The sequence below is a fragment of the Antedon mediterranea genome, chromosome 5, assembly GCF_964355755.1.
Source record: "Antedon mediterranea chromosome 5, ecAntMedi1.1, whole genome shotgun sequence".
NCBI classification, from domain to species: Eukaryota; Metazoa; Echinodermata; class Crinoidea; order Comatulida; family Antedonidae; genus Antedon; species Antedon mediterranea.
In genome coordinates this window covers 13,788,593-13,799,777 of record NC_092674.1, presented here as the reverse complement: position 1 = coordinate 13,799,777, position 11,185 = coordinate 13,788,593, and positions in this window count along the sequence as shown.

Sequence of the window (11,185 nt, the reverse complement as noted above, 5' to 3'; positions counted from 1 at the left end):
CTTTTGAGTTAAAATAACGATTGTGAGGTATTTGATAAATAGGCAAACTACCTTAAAATGTCTATTCTCATCATCAAAACAGAAAACAATGCCTAGAGTACTTATATACAAATAGGACAGGTTGTATGTAAATGACGTAATTAGCATGAAAACATAAGGAACGTAGGCAACAAACAGTAATATGGCAAGCGTGACGCCTAAGTTATAGATTTGTACATTTTACATTATTAGTTTTACATGATTTGTTTATAATAAATTTAATATTAGGATAATTTCGTATTCATAAAGTTTACTCATACGTGAAAACCAAATCAAAGCTGAAAGATCTTCACAAAAACTCTGAATTCTTACAGTGTAATGGATCTTAAGCTTTATTGTACAACAATTGTATTATTGTTTGTATTGTGAATAAAAATTTGTACGACAGCACACGCATGTACAAAATTGAATTGTGTCAATATTAATTTTTCTTTCAACATATACTGTAGACAATGTGCGGCATTTGACACAACCTTGATACTAGTGGTGGTTCCTGGATTAACATACTTAATCCTGACATGAACTGCATTATAGCCTAACTGGACCATGATACAGCAAACCAAGTAACACTTTTTATATTCTGGTGCTCACTACCTGTTGCAGTATGTGTACCACACTGTTCTTTACTATACTCTTCTTCATTATTATCCTGGTGCTCACTACCTGTTGCTGTATGTGTACCACACTGTTCTTTAATATACTCTTCACTATTATCCTGGTGCTCACTACCTGTTACTCTATGTGTACCACACTGTTCTTTACTATACTCTTCTTCACTATTATCCTGGTGCTCACTACATGTTGCTGTATGTGTACCACACTGTTCTTTACTATACTCTTCTTCACTATTATCCTGGTGCTCACTACCTGTTGCTGTATGTGTACCACACTGTTCTTTACTATACTCTTCTTCACTATTATCCTGGTGCTCACTACATGTTGCTGTATGTGTACCACACTGTTCTTTACTATACTCTTCTTCACTATTATCCTGGTGCTCACTACCTGTTGCTGTATGTGTACCACACTGTTCTTTACTATACTCTTCTTCACTATTATCCTGGTGCTCACTACCTGTTGCTGTATGTGTACCACACTGTTCTTTACTATACTCTTCTTCACTATTATCCTGGTGCTCACTCCCTGTTGCAGTATGTGTACCACACTGTTCTTTACTATACTCTTCTTCACTATTATCTTGGTGCTCACTACCTGTTGCAGTATGTGTACCACACTGTTCTTTACTATACTCTTCACTAATATCATTGTGCTCACTACCTGCTGCTGTATGTGTACCACACTGTTCTTTACTATACTCTTCTTCACTAATATCATTGTGCTCACTACCTGCTGCTGTATGTGTACCACACTGTTCTTTACTATACTCTTCTTCACTATTACCCTGGTGCAAACTACCTGTTGCTGTATGTGTACCACACTGTTCCTTACTATACTCTTCTTCACTATTATCCTGGTGCTCACTACCTGTTGCTGTATGTGTACCACACTGTTCTTTACTATACTCTTCTTCACTAATATCATTGTGCTCACTACCTGCTGCTGTATGTGTACCACACTGTTCTTTACTATACTCTTCTTCACTAATATCCTGGTGCTCACGCCTTTTGACATGGCCACTCTTCGCACAAAACGAGAAATAGAAAAAGATAAGGCATTCGAAGCAATGATTTGCCTGCTCGGAGCCTTAGAATTCGAGGGACCACCGGCAGATCTTGTGCTGATGGGCGATCGTTTCTTGTCTTATTGGACGGAGAGACTTTTGGAATGGGAATATATATGAAAAATTTGTATATAGGGGTGTGGAAATAAAATATAAATAAAAAAGTAAAGAATTGATTTTTTTTCCCTTCAGTGTTTTATTTATTCGTTCTCCTCGTTTTCGTAGTCGTCGTCGTTATCCTCCTCCTAAGCTGTAAGTGTCGTCTTCGTAGTCGTCGTTGTCGTTATCATCCTCCTAAAGGCTGGTTTCCTGTCGACGTAAGAAGTCGAATTTTGCAACGATTCTTGCGTGTCATACGTTTCTTACGTCTCTTACGAAAGTTGAGAAAAACTTGACGTCGTTGACCTTAGTCAAGATCGTGTCGGGCCGCAGAGAAACATCTGTAGTTATGCTGCTCCCGAAAAAAAATTTTGGCTGTGAAACACACGTCATATGCTTACGTCGATTTTAGTGTTGTTACGAAAGTTGAAATTTTTTTCTTACGTCGGTCGGATTTATGACGTATTTGAAACAACATCTCTGATTGGTGTTTCTTTTTAGAGCGGGTTTTATCATTTTTCGCGCGAAATGTTGAATGTTGTTATTGTACCTGTAGCTACTCAGCAGCAGTGTCAGTGCAGCACACCAACATGTTATTTTCAGTAGATAGGCTAGGCCCTAGTATTAGTAAAATACTTAATTAATACTGTACTAATAGGAATTGATTTGACCAAAAATCAAACTAGCCTAGGCCCCTAGCCTAGGCTAGTAGGCCTATGTGTTATTTGTATGAATCAAAATATGAATTAATTATCCTGGCCCTCTAGGCCTAGCCTTAAATAGTTTTCAAAATTAAAAAAAGGCAAATCATTTTGAGATTCCTATTATTATTATTAGACCTACCTAGGCCCTAGACTAGGCATTGGCCCCGGCTTTATTTCACTATAAGGACATACACATTACGTCATAACTCTTGTCGTTCATTGGTTACTTGTTACGATTGCGCTTACGTCTCCTGCGAAAGTTGACTTCAAGTCAACTTTCGTAAGAGACGTAAAAAACGTGACGCAAGGGCGTTCATTCAAGCGTAAGATAAAAAATCCCGGTTTCCTGTAAAATCGGAAGAAAACGTCGTAACGCAACAATTGTTAGGTCATCGGTTTCCTGTAAAATCGGTTGTCGTTACCATTTTTCTTACGTTGCGTTGATTTTATAAATTTTCGATCGTAATCGGTTTCCTGTAAAATCCGCATTTCTTACGACATATCGACGTAGTCGCAACAAAAGTGATGTTCTTACGTCGACAGGAAACCAGCCTTTAGCTGTAAGTGTTTTCTTGATTTTGAAAAAACCCCAAACGGTTTTCGCTATTTTGTTGCGGCAAGTAATACGCCCTTGCGTGCTTGGATCGACCGAAATGGTAAGGTCTTTCAAAAATTGTCTGCTCGGGAAACGTGATATACGGCACGTACCATCTTCGAGACGGCATGGCGACAGTCTTTTCCACTTTGACGGCACGTAACTCGTGTTTGACCACGGAAGAAACGCGTATAGCCCCCTCGCTCACAGGCAGCAGGATCACTAGATAGTTGTCGTACGTGTACATGGTGAGTCGGACGTCGTCATCGCATCCGGGCCGAACCAACCACAACCTTTCTCCGTTCACCTTCCATTTAACGTCGGCGAACCGAGGCACGCCCAAAAGGTATAACGCGTCGCTGCTGCTGTGGGCCGCTGTCGTCTCGGGCAGGTTCCAATACTCGTAAAAATTGACGAGTCGCACGTTCAATTCCACGTTACCCTCCGGCAAGTTCAAAGAAGAAGACGATGAGAAGGAGGGAGAAGCAGATGGGTCATCATTACGCGGACCAGACTACGTTAGCGTTACGGTTAGGCAATTTGGTTTTGACAAGCAATTACTGTCAGTGCTTTATAACTTATTGCGATTTTATTACCCTGGAGTGTCATTTGAGCCACAAGTTTCAACTACCCAATCCCAAGTAAGTCGTCCAGCTGCGCAAAGCTTTCTGGGGTATACTCCTCATGAAATGAGTTGCTTGCATCCAAACCAAATAAATGTGCATCAGTACCTTGGTCATATAGTATATTAACTTTAATTTGGCGCCTTCTACCACCGAAACCTCGTTTCATTTGCTGCCTGATGCATTTTCGCAGGGCAACACTTCTCTGTATGTATCTGGGCTGAATCGTCATTCCTGACATCTTCTGAAGTATTCTCTCTTCACTAGCAATTTGAGTACTTCGCTGTCTTTTCCTCCAATAAGCGTTCAAGTTTAACTTAATTTTCTTTGGCATTTCAAGAATATTGTCATATGTTCCAATTTGAAAGAACTTTCAGGTGCCAAGTGTTCGTACTTTAAATCCGATGCTCTTAAATTTTCCTTTATCATCCACATATAAGTGGATGACAAACCTATATACATCGCTTTCCTCTGTAACAAGAAAGCAACCCACAAAGACGATCTCGTCTTCTACAACACATTGTGTTATTTCTTGTCCATATTGATTAGAGCAACTTTGAATAATAGGGACTTCGTTCGCTGTACTAGGTAGGTCTAAGAATGGACTCTCAATCCTTTGTTCCGATTTATTTCGGTTCGTGTTTTTTGGTTTGGTCAGTTTTCTTTTTGTGGGCAGGGGTGATGTTGTCTCATCATTAGTTGTCATCATACGAATAGGTATACTTGTGTCATCATCATTGTTAGACTCCACTAAATCAGCATATGTTATGTCTTTTTCTTTATATCCGTTCTCGTAAGAAACCTTCATTGTTTTCAGAAAAGGGTCATTTTCGACGACAAATCCCTGAAACCGTTTCCCATCATACATAGATTTTACAAGGTCTTCAATAACAAGATTTTCGGGCACAGTCTTAAAGTAATTTGAAACACTGTGCGTTTTTGGAATTCGCTTTCTCTTTCCCGTAACGAATGGTGTTGTTATTTCAATTTCAATGATAGTGTTATTTTTCTATATAAATGTGTGCTGCTATAATTACCACAATAATAAGATAATTTGCCATAATGTTTTCAAACTTCAAAATTGTGTTCATTTTCTTTGTGATTTATGGAAAAATGTATGAACATCGAATGACAAATCTTGAGTTCATTCTGTTTTGGATTCGTTCAGTTTTTATAAACGTAAGAAAAGGACAGAAAAAGAAGATAATGCTGATTGGTACACATTATGAGAGCCTTGGTAAAACTGAACAAGAAAGACAACAAATGGTACATATGTTATCATATTTTGTTTCATTAAACATTACAAAATTGTATATTGTAATTGATTCATTGGAAACAATATGTAGTTTCATCCCTAACATTGGCAACCATATATTGTGTAATCAGGTGGGCGATTGTTTTATACGTCATGTCATGCTCATACTATTTACTCTAGTAGCTAGATCAACTTTCGTATGCACATTGAGGTCCAGAGAATTCGACTTCAGAAATTGGTTTAGGGTGGTCAAACAATCATTTTTGGCTTGGTTACACATTTTGAAAATGTGGCGAAAGGTCAAAAGGTCAGGGTCAAAGGTTATAAGATCAAACACCATTATGTCCTTAAATCTCGACAACCACTGGTCACAGCGAGGTAATTTTGGTCTCAAATTGATCAGAAGGTATACATTCATATTCAGTCTAATGAAACATTTTAGTCGAAAATGACCGGAAATGCCATTTCTGACCTTTGACCCATAAACCAGGGCATGTCTGTATCTCCGTAACTATTGGCCGTAGAGACTTGAATTTGGGCTCAAATTGTTCGAAATATACATTTAGTTATTTGTTACACATTTTGAACAATGTTACAAAAGGTCAAAAGGTCAAGGCCAGGGGTTATATGAATAAACACAAATAGGTATTTGTATCTCGGCAACCACTGGTCACAGCGAGTAAATTTTGGTCTCAAAATGTTTAGAAGCTATACATTCAAATTCAGTCTAATGAAACATTTTAGTAAAAAATGACCGGAAATGACATTTCTGACCTTTGACATACATACCAGGGCATCTTCTTATCTCTGTAAGTACAGGTCGTAGAAACTTAAATTTAGTATCAAATTGTTAGAAATACACATATTTACATTCATTCTAACAGAAAATTTGGATAAAAGATGATCATAAATACTATTAATTACTAATCTTTTAAATGAAAAACATATCTACCCAACTTATCATTAGACAGTAATGTTATGCAATAATTGATGCCTAATGATTTCATTATACTGTAGGAATTAAAACAAATCCTTTACTGTTTGTAATAATTGTAGGCCTACTTTTGCTTATAATAATGCTAGAAATTATTGTTTACCCCCGAACATTTTGAGAATGCTAGAAGTAATTTACTGTAGTTACCCGTATAAAAGCCTCGGGCATTTATTTATTCAGGGAAGGCGTTTATTTTGTTGGGTGTAATAATGGTAACATGTATAATCAAAATAAATACACCCCAGATATATATATATAAATTCAAATTAATTAATTAAATTTCAGTATATCACCGGGCGGTTTAGAATTAATGTTCTTTGCCTGATTTGTTTATATATATAAAAGTATCTCTTCGGAGATCCCGCCTCGTGAATAAAAATACTGTATGTAAGATGAGGTCGTATCAATTTGATCTCTGGTGCGCGTGCGTACAACTGAGGACTAGTGCTGTTCCGCCGTACCACGCCGAGAATGTTAAAGAGTCGCTATCCAATCGAGTTCGAACAATACCATGAAAGCCCCAGTGGTCTAATGGTTAGGACATCTGCATATCAAGCAGGCGGTCCGAGTTCGAGTCTCGGTTGGGGCGACTTTTTCTCATTCTCACAGATTTCCTCATCTTTATCGTTTCAAATTAATTAATTAAATTTCAGTATATCACCGGGCGGTTTAGAATTAATGTTCTTTGCCTGATTTGTTTATATATATAAAAGTATCTCTTCGGAGATCCCGCCTCGTGAATAAAAATACTCTATGTAAGATGAGGTCGTATCAATTTGATCTCTGGTGCGCGTGCGTACAACTGAGGAATAGTGCTGTTCCGCCGTACCACGCCGAGAATGTTAAAGAGTCGCTATCCAATCGAGTTCGAACAATACCATGAAAGCCCCAGTGGTCTAATGGTTAGGACATCTGCATATCAAGCAGGCGGTCCGAGTTCGAGTCTCGGTTGGGGCGACTTTTTCTCATTCTCACAGATTTCCTCATCTTTATCGTTTCAAATTAATTAATTAAATTTCAGTATATCACCGGGCGGTTTAGAATTAATGTTCTTTGCCTGATTTGTTTATATATAAAAAAAATATATATTATATAATAAGAATAATAACGGGATTAAACCTCATTCTATCCTGGAGGAAGTACAATCATGTAATAAAAGGTATCGGAGACCACAATAATAGACCAAGTCATTGTCATTATTACGTAACACTGTTGCATATTAGTTTTGAATGTCAACGACAAAACTTATACATATACACGTCTGTTCCCAGTGTAGATAATAAAACAATATATATTTCTGGAGATTTATTATCAATACCACTAGAAACTTTGACATGTTTTAGGTACTGAATGCATTGACAATAAAAGCATCAGAAGTTTATCATGATAAAATCATACTACAACACTGTACTACAGTACACAAGGGTGTTTTCAGGAAAGCTGGACATATTGTACAATAGTAATGAAACTATGTATTGGCATTTAAAACTATGCAAAAGATTGTTGTCAAATTGTAGTTACAAACAAATAGATGATAGAATGAAGATCCATTATGAGTGCAATCGTGTCAGGATAATGATGTGTCATTGTTTTATATCATTATACTGGCACCTGGAGGTGAAGATCCATTTAATGGAATCTATCACTTTTATTTTAAAAGACAGAAACATTTCGTTAAAAAGCATAAAGAGGAAAACGAATCATGTAAAGTACCTTTTATCAGTTGAGAAACGAAATACAATTATTAATATTAGAGTATTCCTTCAAATAAACGCCACCATTCCCTCAAATAGAACACCATGTGGAATAAACATGCCACATGCATTTACACAATAATTGTATCACGTCAACACATTTCATTAACTACCATAATCTACAATTTACCAAGCTTTTTGACATAATTTTATCACTTTTTGATATTAATTGTGCAGTATTTTTTCCAATCTAGGTGGTATTTATTTGATTATACATGTTACCATATTATACCCCAAATAAAGATTCCTCCTTTCCCCCTAAAAACCATTTTGAACAATAAATGCCAGGGGCGTTTAATCGGATACATATGGCAAGTTACTTCTAGCATTCTGAAAAGAACTGTTGAGCTTAACGTTTCTATCAAAATGTCCTCGGGGACAGCAATAACTAGTACTTGAAATTAAAACAATTTAAAGTATCAGTTATTGCATAACATTACTGTCTAAGGATAAGTTGTTTAGATATGTTTTTTGTTTGAGACATTAGTAAGAGTATTTCTGTTCATCTTTTAACCACATTTTCTATTACAATGAATGTAAATATGTATATTTCGAACAATTTGATACCAAATTTAAGTTTCTACGACCTGTACTTTATGAGATATGAAGATGCCCTGGTATGTGGGTCAAAGGTCAGAAATGGCATTTCTTATCATTTTTGACTTAAATGCCCCATTAGATGGAATATAAATGCATGCCTTCTGATTAATTTAAGACCAAAATTACCTCGTTGTGACAAGTGGTTGCTGAGATTTAAGGACATATTTATGTTTGGTCTTATGACCTTTCACCTTGACCTTTTGACCTTTCGCCACATTTTCAAAATGTGTAACCAAGCCAAATATGATTGTTTGACCACCCTAAACCAATTTCTGAAGTCAAATTATCTGGACCTCAAAGTGCATACGAAAGTTGATCTAGCTACTAGAGTAATTAGGTGCTCATGAATAATTTATGCATGAGCTTTAACAAAGTGTGCGGAGCTTTTTGTGGACAATAAAATTGGCATTTTCCAATTTACGAAGAACGATTAGTAATACAACTAGTATATATAACCTTAAATATACAGTTCAAAACACTTAAAGTGTAATTTTCACTTCTAATTTAATTGTTTAACGAAATAACATTGTTTTGGATTAAAATGGCTGCTGTGCATTTTGCGCGGCATTTGTTTGCAAGGTCCCTAGCTAGAAAGGTTAGTCATATGTCGTACCATCAAGGCAAAGAGATTCAATGGGGCCCCCGTGAGACAGGGGAGGGAGATTAGAGATAATGTTGTTCTAGCTTTTAGGCCATAAACCCAAATCAATACACCCATATCTAGTAAGTAGCCTAGGTAGGTCCCCTAGCTAGAGTAGCCCTATTATAGTCTAGTAGGCTAGTAGACATGGTTGTCTCTCTCTCTCTCTCTCTCTGACCGGTCATTGTCGTCTTCACGTGGTGGGTAACTAATAAAACGGCTATGTCTTGTTTATAATTTTGCGCTCCAGCGAACACAGAAAACTAACCATTATATTAGGTAGTTGGAGTAGTTTGGAGAGATACATCTATTTATAAGAGAGTACTTTATATTTATAGATATAATACCAATAGGTACCATGTATTGGGATGCAATTCAACAGTTAGGAATAAAAAAAACTCTGTATGCTTTTTTCTGGCTGTGAAATATAACATTGTTAAATGAAAAAGACAATTTAGGGTGATCATCCCAGTATTTACAGTCTAAATTTGATCTTTATGCAACAATAGGCATAACAGATTTTTTAATTAACAGGTATAAAAGCAAATTAAAAGCCCTACGTACTCTGTATGTTGGAGGAAATAAGCATAAGTGCAAATAAATCCTTGACCACAGGATGTAATTCACTATTTGGAATCAGTAGTACACGACTGTGTTGGACCATAATGTGGTCCAGGTTGACGGGCCAGGAATGATGGTAGTGCCCAGCAGTATACAGTGTAGTTTAGCCTCAAGGCAATACCATGTAGCTGGATTAGCTTGGAGAAATACACTAGAGATGTCATGAGATTTGGTGTGTGATGATTCAGTTTGATAATTAGCTGTGAAAAAAAATTGTTGAATTATGAAGAAAATATTGTAAAATATAACAAGGAAGTTATACTAGTATAGTATAATTAAGGGGTAACCGTAAAATTTATTAAAATAATAAATGCAAAAGGGAATTACTATTACTACTAATATTATGTATACAATACAATATTACAGTTAAATTCATAGGTCGATATTATTTTATTATTATAAGGAAATCTGTTTTAGAATGAGAAAAAACCGTCCCAACCTAGATTTGAACCCAGCTATCAATAAAGCTATAAAGCTATTGGTACGAGTTGACCAATTATTTGGGTACGAGTTAGCCAAGTTTGGTACGAGTTGACATGGGTACGTTACGGGTTGACCAGCACCCTAGAATACGGATAAAGATCAACCCGTACCCCCATGCCGACTCGTTCCCATCCCATTTTAGAATACTACTTACATGTTAGTTTAGCCTAGCTGGGCTAACCTACCTCACCTCTCACATGCCCTCCTGAAAAAACGCGACCGAAATTACTGGAACCCTACCCTAGCCTACTAGACTAGACCTAGATTTTAGTAGTGATCCGTAGTAGCAGGGTTGCTAACTTCCATTTTTTATGAAGATTGTGCATTTTGTGACAAAAGCACCAAATTTGGCACAAGCCTTCTTTATGGTATATCTAACAATCCTAGAAGGGGTGCCCAAAAATCGGAACAATTTAACGACGTCATTTGGACCACGCCTTTTTTTATTATTACGTAATTCTAGGTGAAAACTTAAATCTTCGTATATACATACCAAGTTTGGTATCAAATTAAAACTCATGACATGTACATTGCAATACACACATAAAAAATATATGATTCCTTTTCAGACGTAATATATAGGTCAAATAATGTCATTTTCTGTCATATTGAAGGGGATTTCAATCAAATATTGAGCTATGTTATGAACATTGTAGTTATAAGAACAACAACATTCATTTTTGTAATAGAACTACTAATATATATTTATCCAGTATCAGTTACTTTCCTTTAACATAATATTAGGAACCACTGAAAAAAGTATATAAAACATATACTGTATCAAACTTGGCTCAATAATCACTGGACTAATTAAACAGACAAAAGACCATTTGACTGACAATTATGGCGTTAGCATCCATAACAATACATAGAGGTGATTATCAACTTTACTTTTATGAAATTATTTATCTGGAAACAAACACTTAAAATGGTACAGAGTTGCTAGATGACGAACAAGTTCAACGGCATGGGTAACAAAGACCAGTGCAAGAAAGACCTGCTGAACGGCACTTGCAGTTCCCTGAGCAATACAGGCAACCCATTCCTCGATAATTGTCTTGGATGCTCGAGATTGTGCCAATGAAAGTGCAGTAGTG